The sequence below is a fragment of the Petaurus breviceps genome, unplaced genomic scaffold (assembly GCF_028583685.1).
Source record: "Petaurus breviceps papuanus isolate PSGF00001 unplaced genomic scaffold, PetGlider_PUasm1.0 227, whole genome shotgun sequence".
Taxonomy (NCBI): Eukaryota; Metazoa; Chordata; class Mammalia; order Diprotodontia; family Petauridae; genus Petaurus; species Petaurus breviceps.
The window spans coordinates 6,768,009-6,785,272 of record NW_027185896.1 but is presented as its reverse complement, the minus strand read 5'-3'; the positions used below and the strand labels follow the sequence as shown (position 1 = coordinate 6,785,272).

At 46.5% G+C, this 17,264-nt stretch overlaps 1 long non-coding RNA gene across 1 annotated transcript in view; it reads left to right on the top strand.

Annotated features, from left to right (window-relative positions):
- The window catches only part of LOC138166937 (uncharacterized), a 37,008-nt gene extending 25,830 nt beyond the window's left edge, over positions 1–11,178 (top strand). Inside the window, exons 2-3 of the long non-coding RNA XR_011169780.1 lie at positions 9,729–9,864; positions 10,464–11,178. This is a non-coding gene — a long non-coding RNA (uncharacterized lncRNA). The remainder of the gene's footprint in view (positions 1–9,728; positions 9,865–10,463) is intronic.
- Positions 11,179–17,264: the final 6,086 nt, after the last annotated feature.

Below are 17,264 nucleotides of genomic sequence, written 5' to 3'. Positions count from 1 at the left end.
ATCTATCTATCTATCTATCTATCTATCTATCTATCTATCTATCTATCATCCATTTATCTATCTGTCTATCATCTATCTATCCATTCATACATCTATCTATCATCCATTTATCTGTCTGTCTATCTATCTGTCTGTCTGTCTGTCTATCTATCTATCTATCTATCTATCTATCTATCTATCTATCTATCTATCTATCTATTCATCTACCAGGGGTGGGGAACCTGTGACCTCGAGGTCACATGTAGCCTTCTAAGTCCTCAAGTGTGGCCCTTTGACTGAATCCACACTTACAGAACAAAGCCTTTTATTAAGGGGATTTGTTCTGTGAAGTTTGGATTCAGTCAAAGGGCCGGACTTGAGGACTTATAAGGCCACATGTGACTTCAAGGCTGCAGGTTCCCCATCTCTGATCCATTTATCTATCTACCCATCTATCTATCTCTATTCCTCTAGCTATCCATTCATCTATTTACCCACCTATTCATCCATCTATCTATCCATTTATCTCTATATATACACATCTATCTCTCTATCCATTTATCCATTCATTTATCCATCTATCATCCATCTAGCCATTTATCTATCTACCCATCCACCTATCCATTTGTCCTCTCTTGTTCTTGCTACATGACAGGTCCATCTTTTCTGCCCTGTTTTTGGCAATATCTTTAATGTGCTCCTAGTTTATAGTCGTTTACTGGTCACAAGATTCTAGGACAAGAGGTCCAACTGGCCTTAGGGGCCATGTGGTTTGATCCCCTTATCTTGTAGATGAAGAGACTGAGGCCAAGAGGTTAAGTGACTTGCCCAAGGTCACACAGAGAGCAAGAGGCAAAGCTGAGGTTTAAACCCAAATTCTCTGACTCCAAACCTAGTACTATGCAGCCACATCTTTTCTCCTCATCATGTCTTTCTCTTTTGACTTTTGACTTTACATTTACCTGTAACTATAATTCTTCAGGAACTGTGGTACTCTATGACTATGACACTCTGACACAAGATCATTTTCATCCACAGTAGTATCAGAGAGGCTTAAAATAAAGCGCTCTGTGAATTCCAAGGGGGAAGACCATTAATGGCAGGAGGAATCAAGGAAGGCTTCCTGGAGGCTTTACAACTCAACTCCATGGAGTTTGGGGGATTTAAAGCATAGACCGGAGTTCAACAGGTGAATGCAGAGAGGGAAAATATCTCAGACTAAAGCAATAACATGAGTTGAGCCCACTCGGTGGTGTTCCATTGGGCAGCTAGGCGGAGCCATAATGTACAGAGTCAGAAAGACCTGAGTTCAAATCCCACTTCAGATACTTAAGAGCTGTGTGACTCTGGGCAAGTCCCTTAACCTTGTTTGCCTCAGTTTCCTCATGTGTAAAATGCACTGGAGAAGGAAAACAGCAAACCACTCTAATATCTCTGTCAAGAAAATCCCAGATGGGGTCACAAGGAGTCAGGTGTGACAGAACAACAGAAACAGTGGTGTTCTGTATAGTTGTGCCTTCCTTTTCAGTGAGGAGGGCTCTGGTACTGGAGGGTACCCCAGTGGCTGTGCACTCCATCCAGCACCAGGCAATGCTCAGGGAGAATACCAGTCTTATATGGTTCTCAGAGAGCCCTTACCTTTAGCTCTCAGCTCCAGCCTTTTGTGGGTGGCAGCTGCTGGCTGTGTTAGTCTAGGGGGTGGGCTTGGGGTAGCTTTATCTAATTAGAATCTTGGATTGAGCTCCAATCCCTTGGGGAAAACTCTGCACCTTCCCTGATACTGTATTTCAATGAATCCTAATCACTTGACCATAGGATAATGGAGCTGCCCACAAACATGGCTTAACTATTTACAGTCTTTACTTATGACCAAAGAAGTCTATTTGCCCAGACCCTGGTGGCCAGGGCCATTCTACAGGCACACCCCAAACCCAGATGGGTTCCCAATGTTGTATTTAGCAAACACTCATCCACTTATGATCTCCTAGAGGGTCACAGTATGAAATGTGAGCTCCATGAAGACAAGGGCATTTCATTGTTGTCTAGCAGGGACCCTGGCATGCAGTGGGTGCATAATAAATGCTTGCTGATTGGGAACCAGGGACCCAAGTGTGGTGGCTACTGATATCAGCTACTAGTTTTTATTTGCTGTCTATCCTTACAGTAATTGCTGATCCTGCCTACTGATGTCTTTCTGGTATGGATAGTTTAGTGACTGCTTGAAAGGTCTCTCCAGGCTGGTTCATTCCATATAGAGTGGAGAGCATGGTCAAGAACAGCCCAGGCAAGGAGGGACTTCCTTTTTTCTTGACCTTGAACCACCATACTTCAAACATCTGGGCTGGCTCATTTCTCTTGTTGTTTGTACCCTCATCAACTTCAGGTCTTTGGGTCACATTGGCTTTATGGAAGATTCCAGGAAACAGAGGTAAACTCTGTTACTTAACAAAGGTACAGAGGTAGGGGAGCACAGGGCGTGATACAGGGGTGTTAAGTGGTACCCATATTGGCCTACTCAGAGATGAGTAGTAGGATCTAAGCCTAAAAAAGACAGGGTAGCGCCAGATTGGGGAAACTTTGAATGCTTGGTAGAGAAATTTTAGCTTTATTTAGTAGGGAAGAGGAACTCATTAAATATTCTTTTTTTTTTCTTGCTTTTTGGAGGGCGATTGGGGTTAAGTGACTTGCCCAAGATCACATGGCTAGTTTTTGTGTTAAGTATCTGAGGCCATATTTGAACTCAGGTCCTCCTGACTCCAGGGTGGTGCTCTATTCACTGTGCCACCCAGCCGCCCACTCATTAAATATTCTTGAGCTTAAGAGTTATAGGGTCCTTTCTATCCCCAACCCTCCCTCCCCTTCCTTTCTCCCTTCCCTTCCTTCCCTTTACCCCCTTTCCCTTTCCCTTTCTTACCTGTATTCTCTTCAATGTAACAGACATTGTGCAGAATCACAAAATTTCAGAGTTGAAATTGACCCCATCTATTCCAACCCATACTTGCAAACATATCCAACAGAACTCAATCCCCAACTAGTCATTCAGCCTTCTTTTTTTTTTTTTTTGCCTTTTTGAAGGGCAATTGGGGTTAAGTAACTTGCCCAAGGTTTTTTTGTGTGTGAGTGTTAAGTGTCTGAGGTCAGATCCAAACTCAGGTCCTTCTGACTTTGGGGCTGGCCCTCTACTCACTGCACCACCTAGCCACCCCTAGCCTTATGTCTTAAGAATCAGCTGTGAGCAGGGTACTGTGCTAGGCATAACAATGAAAAAAAATGACATAGTCCTTCCCTTCAAGGAGTTTACTGGGGGAGACGGCTTACAAATAAATACAATTCCAAATCTGAAAGGCAAAGGGGAGAAACAAAGTTCTTGAGGAAAAATGGGAAAGGGAGAGAGTGCTTTTAGTTGAGGAATCATGGAAGGCTTCATGGAAGAGGTGTTGCTAGAGCTGAGGCTTGAAGGAAGAGAGGAGGGAGCCTTCCCAATTTGGTGGATGCCTTAGATGGCTGCCCAGAGGCAGGGGAAGCAGGGCAATATCAGAGTACAGCCATAGTGTGGCTACAATGCATGAAGGGAAGTGCATGGAGGGAAACACTGTGAAATCATGCTAGGAAGGGAATTGGAAGCAGAGATGATGAGGGACTGGAGGGGCTGCAAGATGAGAGAGGAGAGGACATGAGGGAAGTGTCAAACTCCTACTGCTCATTTGGTATATGAAAGGTATTAGGATCAATGAAAAGGAGGGGCAACATGGCATGGTGAAAAGAATCCTGCCTCCGCCACTCACTACCTGTGTGAGCCAACGTAAGTCACTTTGTCTCCCCCAGCCTTGGTTTCCTCATCCATAAAATGGGAGGATGGGGTGGATGAGATGACCTATGCTACCAGCTGAGGTCCCTCCCAGCTCTAGAGCTACAATCCTGTGACAGGAAGATGGCGGAAGCCTCAACAGGATTTGGGAGGGGGAGCAGTATGTTTCCTGTGTTCGTTTGGGGGTCTTGGAGGGACATAGATATAGAGATGCCATACTGGAGCTGAGGAAAAGATAATGGCTGGAGATGTAGATTCGGGAGTCATTTACACAGATGGTAATTATACCCATGGGAGTCAATGAGATCACTGAGCGAGAAAAGAGAAAAGAGAGAAGAGGCTTGGGGGGACACCCACACTTGAAAGAGACACACAAGGTAAAAACAGGCAGGATACCTAGGAGAGAGCAGTTTCACAGAAGCTGGGGGGAGGGGAGCGGAATTGTGTAATGGAGGGGATGGAGAGTGGAATGCAGAGCAGGGAGGAGGGTGGGATGGGGAGTGAGATGAGGAGTGGGGTGGAGGGTGAGAAGGAGGGTGGGATGGAGGGTGGGTTGGGGAGTGGGATGGAGATCAGGGAGGAGGTTGGGATGGAGGGTGAGATGGGGAGTGGGATGGAGGATGGGAAGGAGGGTGGGATGGAGGGTGGGATGGGGAGTGGGATGGAGGGTGAGAAGAGGGTGGGATGGGGAGTAGGATCGAGGGTGGAATGGAGGGTAGGATTGGGCAGAAGAAGGAAAAAGGACCATCTGACAGTTGACCAGCCACTCTTCCTGTGCTCTGTCCTCCCTTGGCTTCTGTGACCCTTTTGCCCCCAGGGCCTCTTCTACTTCACTGCCTCCTTCCCTGGGTCCTCTCCCTGTTCCCATCCTCTCTGTGGGTGTTGCCCCAGGCTCTGTTCTGAGCCTTCTCTCTGTACTCTCTCCAGTGGCTTCCCCAGTGTCCTCTTTTCAGGTAATTTTTAGGTCTATGTAGCTGCCTCCAATCTCTCCCCTGAGCCCTGCTCCTAAAGTTCTAGATGCCTCCTGGCCACCTCAACTTGGATGTTCCAGGGACACTTTAAACTCAGTATCTAAGTTTGATCTTGGTTGTCTTTCCCTCCAAATCTTCCCCTCTTCCAAACTTCCCTAGGATTCATTTTACAGATGTGAAAACAGACTTGGAGAAGAAGAAATCTCAGGAAAGTGTCAGGGCTGAAACTGAATTCCAGGTTTTCTGACTGTGGCCAAGCCAGACTGATCAATACTTGTCACCATCTTGCTCCCCTGTGCCTTGCTGCCTATATGACCTTAGGCAAGTCACAGCCTTCCTTGGCCTTGGTTTCCTCATGGCTCAAAAGCAGGGATTGGGCTGGATTTCCTTTGAGGTCCCTCCTGTGGTCTGTGATCCTTCCAAAGCATCATGGGGTTGACTGACTGCCCAGGCCTGTCCATGAAAGTAGGGGGTCGTTCTCCTGGAGTGACTCAATGCCCCACCTGGTGTCCACTTTTCCATTTGTCCAGTGTAATTAAGTCAGTAAACATTTGTTAAGCATTTCCTATCTGCCACACACTGTGCCAAGTGCTGGGCATACAAAGAAAATAAAAAGCAGAGTCCAGACACTCGTTAGTTATGTGACCTTGACTGAGCAAGTCACTTAACTTCTCTGTATCTCTGAAAAACAGGGATAATTAGAGCACAAGGATGTTGAGAGGGTAAAACCTATGTAAAGAACCTTAAAATACTATATAAATGCATTGGCCACTGGCCAGCCCTGCCCTCCAGAAGTTCACATTCTAATGGGGGTGAAAATGTGTAAACTACTAGACAGGTACAAGATAAATCAAGAGGAGACAGAAGGCACAATCACAAGAGCAATCAATATCAATCAATCAACAAACAAACATTTAGTCAGTGTCTTCTGTGTGCCAGGTCCCGTGTCAAGGTCTGGGGATACAAAAAGAGGCAAAAGGCAGTCCCATCCCCCCACCTGAGGAGCTCACAAATCTAATGATGGGGAGACAAGAAGCAAACCAATACATGCAAAGCAAGCTAAATACAGCATGAATAGGAAATAATTAACAGAGGGAAGGCACTGGGATTAAGAATCACAGTCTCAGAGATGGAAGGGAAGTCAAAGGTCACCTAACTCAACCTGGGTCTGAAAACAAATCTTCCCTGGAGCATTCTTCAGATCCACTCCCCTGACTGGGGAACTTCACTCCTCCCACCTTTAGACAGCCGTTTTTATCAATTTCTTCCTTCCAGCCTAAATCTGTCTCTACAGCTTCCGCCCATTGCTCCTGGGTCTGCCCTCTGGGACCAAGCCAGAGCAAGTGTGATTTCTTTCCCATATGACAAACATGTTCTACTTACATCATAGAATATGGATTTGAGAGAGAGACTTCTGAGATCATCTAATCCCAACCCTTCATTTGACTCAGGTGGAAACTGAGGCCCAGAGAAGGGTCCCTCTTGCCCAAGGTGACTGTGTCAGTAAGCATCAGAGGTAGGATTCACACTTGTGCCCTTGGACTTCAACTACGGGGTTTCTCGATAATAAGACACTGTCTTATTAATTTTTTTGGAAAGAAAAACACCAGAGGGCTTATTTTCAGGGAAGGGCTTATGTTGTCCTGCCTCAGCTCTCCTCCGAGGCACTGCTCTCAATGGCGCCAGCAAGCAAATCACTGGGGAAGAACAGGATGATGCGCTCACTGCTGCAGCTCTGATTGGATGCAGCTCGGAGTGCAGCGTGCGTTTCATGGGGGGGGGAGGACGGTGCATACAGACTACAGTAGCAATCTCAATAGGGCTTATTTTCGGGGGAGGGCTTATTTTAGAGGAATCTTACACAGTAAGGGGAGGGCTTATTTTTGGGATAGATCTCATTATCGGGGAAACACGGTATGAGGCCCTTTCCATTGAAAATGGAAACATTTCCATTTTCACCAACCGCCACGGTGACTTGGGCAATGCACCCCTTGGCATAGATGGCACTATGGGCCTTGGGGAACAGCCCCTGTAATTTGTGATGTGTCCCTGGTGCCTCTAGGGACATCACATCAGGTCCAGCCCCTGTTGGGAGGCAATGTCTCCCTTTTAGGCTGAGGGCTCTTCCTTCCCCTCAGATACCTCTCAGTTTCCCCTGTGGGTCTCCCTTGCCTTGCCTTACCTTCCCTGTTACTGGGGGAGGCTGAATCAGGTGGGTTGCTTGGTCTAGGGAGTTCTGTGGTAGGACTACAGCTGATTAGGTGTCCACATTAAGTCTGGCACCAAGGGGGTGAGCCCTGGGGGGCCAGCAGATGACCTAAGTGAGATAGAGAGACCCAGTCTTAAACAAAATAAAAACAAAGAACATTCTGAAGCTAAGAATGAGAAGACCTGAGTTCAGTTTAAGTCTCTGATACTCATTTGCTTTTACCTCTCTGGGCCTCAGTTTCCCCAATCTATAAAATGGGGATAGTAACCAATTTGTAGCCCTTGTTCTCTTGTCATGCTCATGTCATCTTCCTTTGTTGGCAATGCCCTCCGCCATCTTCTCCTATTGAAATCTTTCAAGGACCATGTTAAATACCATCTCCTTCAGGAAGCCTTACTTGATCTCCCCATGTTAAGGATCTTTCCCCTTTGACCTTCATATAGTACTTGGTCTGCATTCTTCTCATGCACTTATTACATCCAGCTTTATGTTATTTTCTTGTTTGGAAAGACAAGCACACTAATTCACTGCAGATGGAGTTGTGATTTGTCCAAACCCTCCCTCTTCTCCACAGCCTCTCTGGTCACCTTCCTATCCAGGAGAAATTTCTATCCTGGGCCTCCACCTTCCCAATTGGTGATTGCCTCTCCTGGACTACTGTTTGAGGAAAATCCCCAGCTACGCTTCCCTTCACTTGATTTTCTGGCTGTCTCCTCTAAAGCCTCAATGACTTCCTGCCCAGGGGGAACTCTTGCCTGGTCCCCTTCCCCCAGCCAGATCTAGAACCAATGAACCATAAGCAAATCAACTCTAGCATTGTTCCTGTATCGGGTGTGTCGATCCGCTCTCCCAAGGCTCCCCCCCTCCCCATCATCCCTGTAACTTTCCAGTCCAAAGTGCCCCTCCCATACCAACACTGCCCTTTGTATGTTGCTTATTCATTCACTCAACTGGAAAACAATTTGGAATTATGCAAGAAAAGGAACTCAATTTTTCATACCCTTGGACCCAGGGAGACCATTGCAGGACCATAGCTCAAGGAGGTCATTGACCTCAAGAAAGGATCCATGTATAAAAAATGCTTACAGCAGCATTATTTGTGATAACAAAAAATTAGAAAGAAACTATGTTCCCAGAAGTTGAGGGAAATGACCCAGCAAACTATGAATGAAGTGGAATCTTACTGCGTTATAAGTCATAATGAGAATGAAGAATTCAGAGAAACATGTGAAGACCTGTATGCAGCGATCTACAGAGGATAGAAAGGGGGACCAAAAGAACAATGCCTATAGTGCTCTCTGGGGGCTTTGTCTAGACCTGTAATTTCACCAGAACCTCACTCCTCCATTGTCAGGGCTGGTTGCCTGGAGGCACCAGCAGCTGCTATGTATCACAAATTCTAGTTTTTCTGACTCCAAGGCTGATCTTCCATCCACTCTACGGAAGCATCTCATACAACAGTGACCACGACAATGTCAGTAACAGACAAATTTGGGTCAGATACAATGGACAATGTCACAGCTAAAACACACGTCCTTTATTTCTGTTTATATGGTTCTTTGTGTGTTTCCCAATGGGGAACTTTGGTCCAGAACTGCTCCTTTTAGGAAGGCTGTTGACAAGCTGAGGTGTGTCCAGAGAAGGGTGATTAGTGCAGTGAAGGGATTGGATACTGTGTCATGTGAGGGTCAATGGAAGGAGCTGGGAATCTTTAGTCCGGAGAGGAGAAGATTCAGGAGACCTGATCAATACCTTCAAGTCTTTGGAGAATCAGATTTTTGGGAAGGGGGGACTGGGAACAATGGGAACTAGGAACAATGTGAGATAGGGTTCAGTTTGATAGAAAGATGGGATTTCTGACCGTTAGAAATCTCCTAAATGGAATAGGCTTCCTTCAGAGCTGGTGAGTCTAGAGGCTTTAAGTGGAGGCCATAGAGAGCATTTCTATTCACGTGTGGGTTTGGAATGGGGGAAAGGAAGACTTTTTTTTATTAAGCACCTACTATGTGCTCAGCCCTTTGCAAATATTACCTCATTTGGTCCTCCCAACACCTTGGGGAGGGAGGTGCTTTTATTATTCCCATTTTACAGATAAGGAAACTGAGGCCCAGGAGGGAAAGGAAAATACTTAGCTATTCATTGTCAGAGCTGGGATAAGATCCCAGGTCTCTTGACTCCCCAGACTACTCAGGATTCTTTCCACAGCACTGACCCTGATAATCTCACCAGGATTACTAACTGCACAGAATTATTTTCAAGGCAGGAATCTGTGCCCTGGAAACCCATGGGTCTGGAGGCTGAGGGCCACCTGTGGCCCCCTCCCATGGTGAAGGCCCCTGGAGGAGAGAACATGAAGTATCTGAAATTCTCTGGCTCATATCCCTCCCCTGTTTTCTCCAGCACTGGAAGCCAAATTGTCTGTGTCCCTGGAATAATTAAAGTCCAGGGAGGTCTGGATTTTATCCAGGCTCTAGGAAAATGTCTCTGATTCACATGTCCGCAGGGCCCTGGCTTTGCAAAGAGTGGCATCCAAGGCCCCCATGCAGTGGCTTCCTTCCTTCCTCAATGGCCACTCTCTCCTATCCACCTTGGGCTTATGCCTCTCTCCAGCTCCCCAGACTTTGCACCAACTCTTCCTGTTGCACGAACCTCCCCCTCCCAACCCTTCTCCACCTGTGATATTGTCGCTGATGCTCCAAACCCTCATTAGAATCCACCTTCAAGAAGCCCACCCTGCCTCATTATTCTCTCTTTTCTCCAGGATTTCGGGATCCCTTGGCCCTTATCTCCTGCTTCCAAATGACTGGTTCAGTATTCTGCTACCTGTGTTCCTGCCGGACGTGAAGCTTGCCAAGGGCAGGGCTTGAGTGTGCCCTTCCTGCTATCTCCTTGGCTTTGTGAGCTCTCAAAATACAGAATTTAAGTCATACACCCTACCACAGCTAAGCCACAGGGCTGGCTGGACACACAATAGGAACCCACTAAGTTACGTTGAACTTGAATTGAAGACCCTGTCCCCTCTTCCATAGTTCCCTTGGGGTGGGGCTGAAATGAAGAAGCTCCTCAGACTAACCCTCTTCCTTCTACTCTTCCCCTTGTCCCCTTTTTCAGTCTATTTCTGGCAAGTGAAGTCCCCTGCCCCTCACCCAGCCTGGTGGAGGAGACCTGTTGTCAGGAATTTCTGAGCTTCCTTATTCCCAGCAGCCTTCCTCCGGGGTCTCTTCTTCCCCTCTCTTCTAGGGAAAGGTTCTTCTTCCTCATTTGGAAGCTGGCTATACAGAAATTCCATCACATTTGGGCCCAGAGAGGCTCAAGGTGGGGTGTGGTGGGGAGGTTGACTAGGTTGTCTCTCAGATTTATGACTAACCCAATTCTTATCCTGGGATCCAAAAACCACTAAGAAAGACTTCTAGGGATCTATGAAACTTGGGTGGTGAAAAAAAAGAGACAGCTTTCTTTTTACTAACCTCTAACTGAAATTTAATATTTCCTTCAGTTGTGAATGTAGGAAGCAAACTTTATTCTGAGAAGGTGTCCAGACTCCACCAAACTGCCAGAGGGATCCACATGTGGTTAGGAAGCCCTGCTCCATATGAACTGATGCTGAGTGAGGGGAGCAGGACCAGGAGTACACACTTACAACCACACTGCTGGATGACTGACTTTGATGAACTTGACCCTTCTCAGCAATGCAAGGACCTAAGACAATCCCAAAAGGCTCACAATGGAAAATGCATCCACATCCAGAGAAAGAATTATGGAGGCTGAATGCAGATCGAAGCAGGCTGTTTGCTCTCTCTGTTTTGTTTTGTTTCTTCTTTCTCGTGATTCATTCCATTGGTTATAATCTTCTGCAACATGACCAATGTGAAAATATGTTTAATGTGAATGTACATGTAGAAACTATGTTGGATTGCATGCCATCTTGGGGAAGGGGAGGCAAAGGAGGGGGAGAAAATTTGGAACTCAAAAGCTTGTGGAATTGAATGCTGTAAACTCCAGAGTTTCCAGGGGAGAGAAGCAGGTAAATTGGAGGTAGCTTCCTGCAGATGGACCCAGTCAGGGCCACTGCTGCGGCTGAGGGCCGATGTGTCAAATCCAATTTAAACCCTGTAGAGGAATCAACCTTTTACCTATCTTCCCAAGGGGGATCTCTCCATGACTCATTAAGCAGGCCAGTGGAGTCAGCCTGCCAGGGCTGGGGCAGGGGGGTATGGAGGGGGCTACCTCTAGGAGGAGGCTGGGGTGGCACTCTGAGAGTTCTCCCCTCCGAGGGATGAGACCTCAATTCCCCCTGCATCCCCAGAAATGCTATAATCTCAAATCCTAGCCTCCTGTCTCCTTAGCTCTTTAAGGGGGTGGGAGATACTTGAGGAGAGGGAGAGGGTGAGGGGGTGGTGTGGGCTCCCTGAGTCATGCAGCCCGTGTCTGAGTAGGCTGAGCAGTGTTAATGAGCATGGAGAAGTCTTGTCTCTTGGGGACCTGTCTGAAGGCTCAGAACTGGGGGAAATCAATTGGCAGAGAATGAGGGAGGAGAGGGATGGGGGTTTGGGGGGGTGCATCTGCTAGGGAATCTCCTCCAGCTCAACCTTACTGGAAACTTGGAATGACTTGCCTCATTGGGACTTTTCAAAGCCTTTCCACTGAGTGCAATCTCCCCTCAGTAAGAGAGCTGTAACTAGGTCAGGGTAATTAATGGAGCTTTGTTCCAAGCACCAGTTTGGGGTAGTAGTGAGGACTGCTGCAGGGTGCGTTCCTGACCCTGTCCTGAGCCTCCCTTCTGCCACAAGGGGCTGCCCCTTCCTCTGGGGCTGCTCAGTGTTCTCCCCAGCTGGGGCACCATCCTCTCTGCAGCGCCACCCCAAATCAATTTGCTTTGGGTATCGGGATTCCTAGTTATGGATCTGTTCACAAGCATCTTTCCTGTCTGCTTCTCCACCTGGAACTCTCTCCTCTGGCTAGACTGTCCAGTTTCCTGATCCTACAATGACCTTCTTGCATTCTAAACCTACATGAAGACCAGTCACTTCCTCCTTCCCCCACTCTCTCTTTTTTTTTGCTTTTTGGAGGGCAATTGGGGTTAAGTGACTTGCCCAAGGTCACAGGCTAGTTTTTGTGTTAAGTGTCTGAGGCCAAATTTGAACTTAGGTCCTCCTAATTCCAGGGCTGGTGCTCTATTCACTGTGCCACCTAGTTGCCCCCCTCCCCCACTCTTAATCTGAACTGTTCCCTACCCTTCCAAAGAAGGCAGCCAGTGGTACAGTGGGTAGAACACTAAGTATGGAGTCAGGAAGACCTGAGTTTGAATCTAACCTTAGATACTTATCTGTGTGGTCTTAGGCAAGTTACTTAACATTTTCCTGCCTCAGTTTCCTCATCTGTAAAATGGGGATAAAAATAGCCCCTATCTCCCAAGGTTGTTGTGAGAATCAAATGAGGTAATGTCTGTAAAGTAAGTGTTTCAGTTCCTGGCACATGGTAGGTACTATGCAAATGTTAGCTATTAGTATTAAATGTACCTTTATAAATCATCTCCTCCAGCAGTCCTTTCTTGAATAACCAGACCTAGTTTCTATCGCACCTCTCCTTTACACTCTTTACACTCCCGCCTGTATGGAAATACTGTCTTCTCCATCAGGGAGGTGTTCCCCAATAAAGGGGGCTCTGTTTGCCCCCCTCAAGTTGGGGGCCCCTGAGAGAAAGGCTACAATCTCTCTTGACCAGAGTTTCCCCAAAGCTTAGCGATCTTGTCTGTCTCCGTCCCTAGGAGCTGGGATGGAAGTCTACCCTGGGAGTCTGGAAACCGGCATTTTAGTCCGGCCACTGCTACACATCGCATGGCTGATCTTGGACAAGTACTTCTTCCACTCACACCTCTATAAAATGGACGGCCTCCAGCAGATGGAATTGGACCAGAACAGATCCATAACTAGGAACCTCCAAGAGTTCTTTCCAGGTCTACATCCTAGAATTCAGGCCTTTCAGGGGTAAAATGCTTTCTTGGAATTGCAGATTGTTCCCCTCACCAGCTCCGTTAATCACATGGTCTCAGTTGGCAGAATTATGGGCGGTGCAAGGTGGGGCAGTGGATAGTGCATGAGACTTGGAGTCAGGAAGACCTAAGTTCAAATCCAGCCTCAGGTATTTATACACATAGACCCTGGACTAGTCTATTAACCTCACTTTCCTCTTTTGTAAAGTGAGGATGATAATAGTGCCTACATCCTGTTGGTTGTTGGGAGGATGAAAATGAGATGATATTTGTAAAATGCTTCATAAACTTTTAAGTGCTATATAAATGCTAGCTTTTATTTATTTATTTATTTTATTATTTGTTTGTTTATTTATTTATTATTGTTTTTTTCTGTTGCACTGTGTGGGTCTTCCCAAGGAGGCTGAGGGCACCCAGAGGGCAGGAGCTACAAGATCCTTCTGTATTTCCCACAGAACCTTGAAGAGTATTGAGGAGGGACAGCCAGGGTTCCCCTCCCCCCAACAAAACAAGGGTCTTTGTCAGGGAGCATTAGAGTTGGGGGGCAGGATGGCAGAGTCCTAATCCCACTAATCTGGAAACTGGAGCTTGGCAGTCCTGGCCATACTCTAAGGCCTGACTCTTTATATAAGGAGTGCCGATATATGGACTCAGTCCAGTCAGGCACCCTGGTTCGTGGCCTGGGAGCTGAGCTTCCAGGAAATGACCACATCATTCCTGGCTAATAACACTGGGTTCCTGACATCATCAGAGGCTTGAAACTCTCCACAGAGAAGACAGACGAGGTGCTACTTTCCAGCTGAGTGGTTGGCTGGGAGGGAGGCTTCCTTTCTCCTAGCTCACACAGGAGAAACAACACGATGGGGGAAAAATCCAGCACAACAAGTATTGAATTTGGAGTCAGAAGATCGGGTTTTGGTTCTGGCTTTGCCTTTTAATGTCTATGTGACCTTGAGTAAACCCCTTCTCTTCTCAGCTTCCTTTTCTATGAAACGAGGGCATTGGACTCCATGAACTGTGAGGTCCTTTCTGGCTCTTAGGATTTCTATATTCATAGTCAATTTAATTCAAAAGACCAATATTCCCTGAGCACCTACTGTGTGCAGGCTTCTAGACAGGGCTGTACAATGATGTACAAATAAACTATATACAGGATTAACTGGAGATAATCAACAAAGGAAGGCCCTGGGATTAAGAGCCATTGGGAAAGGCTTCCTGTAGGAGGTGGGATTTTACCTGGGTTTGAAGGAAGTCCGGAGATGGAAATGAGGAGGGAGAGCCTTCCAGGTGTGGGGAGCAGCCAGTGAAAATGCCTGACCTCTTTTACATGGTCACTGTTACAGATAGACTGATAGATGGATGGATAAACCATTTATTAAGCATTAACCAGGAAGGGCAATAGACGATTTTGTTACAAATAAAATTGAGCAAGGCAATCTGCTCTCCAGAAGCTTACATTTTAACGGGAGAAGTCAACAAATAAATGGGAGCAGGTGACCATATCCAAGTTGAAGAGTGGGTGCCAGTCTGTATTGGCAGAGGGGGTGTCCTCACTAGAAGTTTCTTAGACCAATCAAATCATGGGTGCCTGGTACCCAAACCAAGCCAAACACTGTAGAGTGCTTTAGGGCTTGTAAAGCACCTTCTGCCTTCTGGCTTCTCTGATTCCAATTGTCTGAACCTTTGGGGCATGGGTCAGACCTTGGTGATGATTCCAGTGGGAGCAGTAAAAGGAGCCTGGACTAGGAGTCCATAGAGCTGGCCTGGAACCTTACCTCTGACAGAATAGAGCTGTGCAACCTTAGCTAAGTCCCTCCCCTTCTCTGGGCACCAGTTTCCCATTAGGAAAATGAGAGGATTAGACATTAGGGTCTTTCCATCTCTGAGGCTCTGAGACTCAAGAAGACCTTATCATTTGAGTGTATCTTCCTCCCCATAGAGAGTTACTCCAAGTAGTGAGTTTAGGAGGCCTGTGGGTAAAGCTACTCCCCTTAGCAGGTGGTGGGGCCAGTAAGGCCAGCTCAGCTGATAACTCTGAATGATGGGCCCACAGATTTCTCAGCAGGGTAGAATTTCAACAATGACTTAAAACCCCTAGAGCATTCACTGCTGTCTTCCCAGGACTGGATTATTGGTGGGGAGGGGCTCAGGCAAATTAGATACTTGATCCAGGAGGGCCAGGAGGCACATTCCTGAGCATCTAGGGGACTGAAAAAAGTAATTTGTTCGAGTCTTCAAAGGATCTGATTCTATGTCCCATGTGGCCTCCCCCCTTCCCCTGCCCCACTTCATACCATAAAGTATAGGAAATAAGGTAGGACAGGCCCTGGGCTAGGTGGGCTTGGCTTGGCTCACCTTTCCTAGTGACCTCCCTCCCACTTCTATTTCCCTCCCCATTCAGCCATCTATGTGTCCCTCTCCCAATACAGTGTTTGAAGGGCAAGGAGAGGTTTCAGGATAAATCAAAGGGAGATGACCTCCCCCAAGAGGAAGAGATCACCCAGAGCTTGGCCCCCAAGGGAGGCAAGACAGATTAGACACAGTTGTCAGGATGGGCTGGACAACGGCATGGTGGGCAGAGAGGCATCCTTAACAGGAGACATTTGCTGCATTCTTGGCTTCTTTCACATTAATCTTTTTCACAACCTTTATGGCTCAGCCTAAGTAGACTGTTCTCCAACCCCGTTCTCTCCACCAGCTTCTCTCTCTGTGCCCTTGCGCACACTATCCCTCATGTCTGGAACGGAACTCGTCCTTCAGTTCTGGTGACACCTCCTCAGTGAAGTCCCCCCTGACTCCCACAACTGTAAATAAACCTTGTCCAACTCAAATTCTTCATGAGCTGGCCCAGTCCTTTACACTCATCCTGCATCATTTAAATTTAGGTAACTACAAATTAAAATTGGCTGAATACTTTTTCAGAGCAGAACTGTTCTGCTTTTCTGTTACAAAGCTTTCTTCATATCCCCAGCATCTAGGATAGCACCATATACACACTACAGGAAGTGTTTAATGTATATAGAATGAAGGAAGGAAGGAATCCATTCCCAGTAAGTGGCTAGTGTGGCTAATGGTCTTCCAAAATGTCCTCTTTTTAATCATCTTGAACCTAGGTAGCCAACAGTAACACTGTGGAATAGGCAAAATTTGTTTTCAGTCTTTCTTCTCCCTAATTCCATCGTTGAACCCCTGCTCTCCCTTCTCTCTACTCTTAGGTGCCTGGGGACCAGAACTAGGCAGGCAAGTGGTTAGCTGGGTAAAGTGTCCTTTGCAGAGGAATATTTTGATAATCACTCTCATAAATATTCATTTTTTAAAAATATCTGAAAATCACACTTTCCAGGCACCACTAGAAAGACTGGGCTAAAGCTGGCCATGCCCTTCAGCCAAATTGGGGGCACAGCTTCCTTATATCCACTGGGTCACATGCCTGGAGAACTAAAGAACGCAGAAGATCAGAACTGGAAAATGGAGCAAAGAATAGGAGAGCTGGAAGGGACCTTGGGTCATAGACTGAGCCAGAAAGGCTCTTAGGACAGAGAATGTAGACTGTCAGAGGTGGATATCAGAACAAACTATCCCATTTCAGGGATTCGGTGATCTCATTCATGTGGACCTTTTTTCTAAGGGTGGAGAGCACAAACCAGTCTTCGCCTTCTCATCCTGTATGACTCTCATCCACGTGTTTCCACAATTCTGCCATAGGAAGGTCACCTCCTCCAATTTGCCAGAAGCCTTCTGCTAAATGAGGAGTTCTAAACCTTTTTGGTGACATGGAACTCTTCGGCAGTCCAGTGAAGCTTATGGACTTCTCAGAGAAATATTTCAAATGCATTAAATAGGACACACAAAAGTTTCCAAAGGAAATCAATTATACTGAAATTAGTTGTCGAAATATATTTTTAAAACAAGTTCACAGGCCCTCGTTAAGACCTCCTGATCTCTGAACATTACATGTGGGTAACTGTGTAGTCTTCAACCTGTCCATGTCTCATTCCCAATAAATGACTGGTCAACCTCCTTTTCTTATCGTACATCTCCTAGATGATAAATCTTAGGTAAAGGGCCTTGCAAAACTGAAGTCACTATGAGCATTGTTGTGATTGTTTAATTTTATTTCTTTAGACGCTGTGGTGGTATTCTATGATTTACAGCTATTGTAGCAATTGTCATTTTTTTAGTTGTGTCTGACTCTTTGTGATCCCATTTTCTTGGTGAAGATACTGGAGTGATTTGCTATTTTCTTTTCCAGCTCATCTTACAGATGAGGAAACTGAGACAAACAAGGTTAAGTGACTTGCCCAA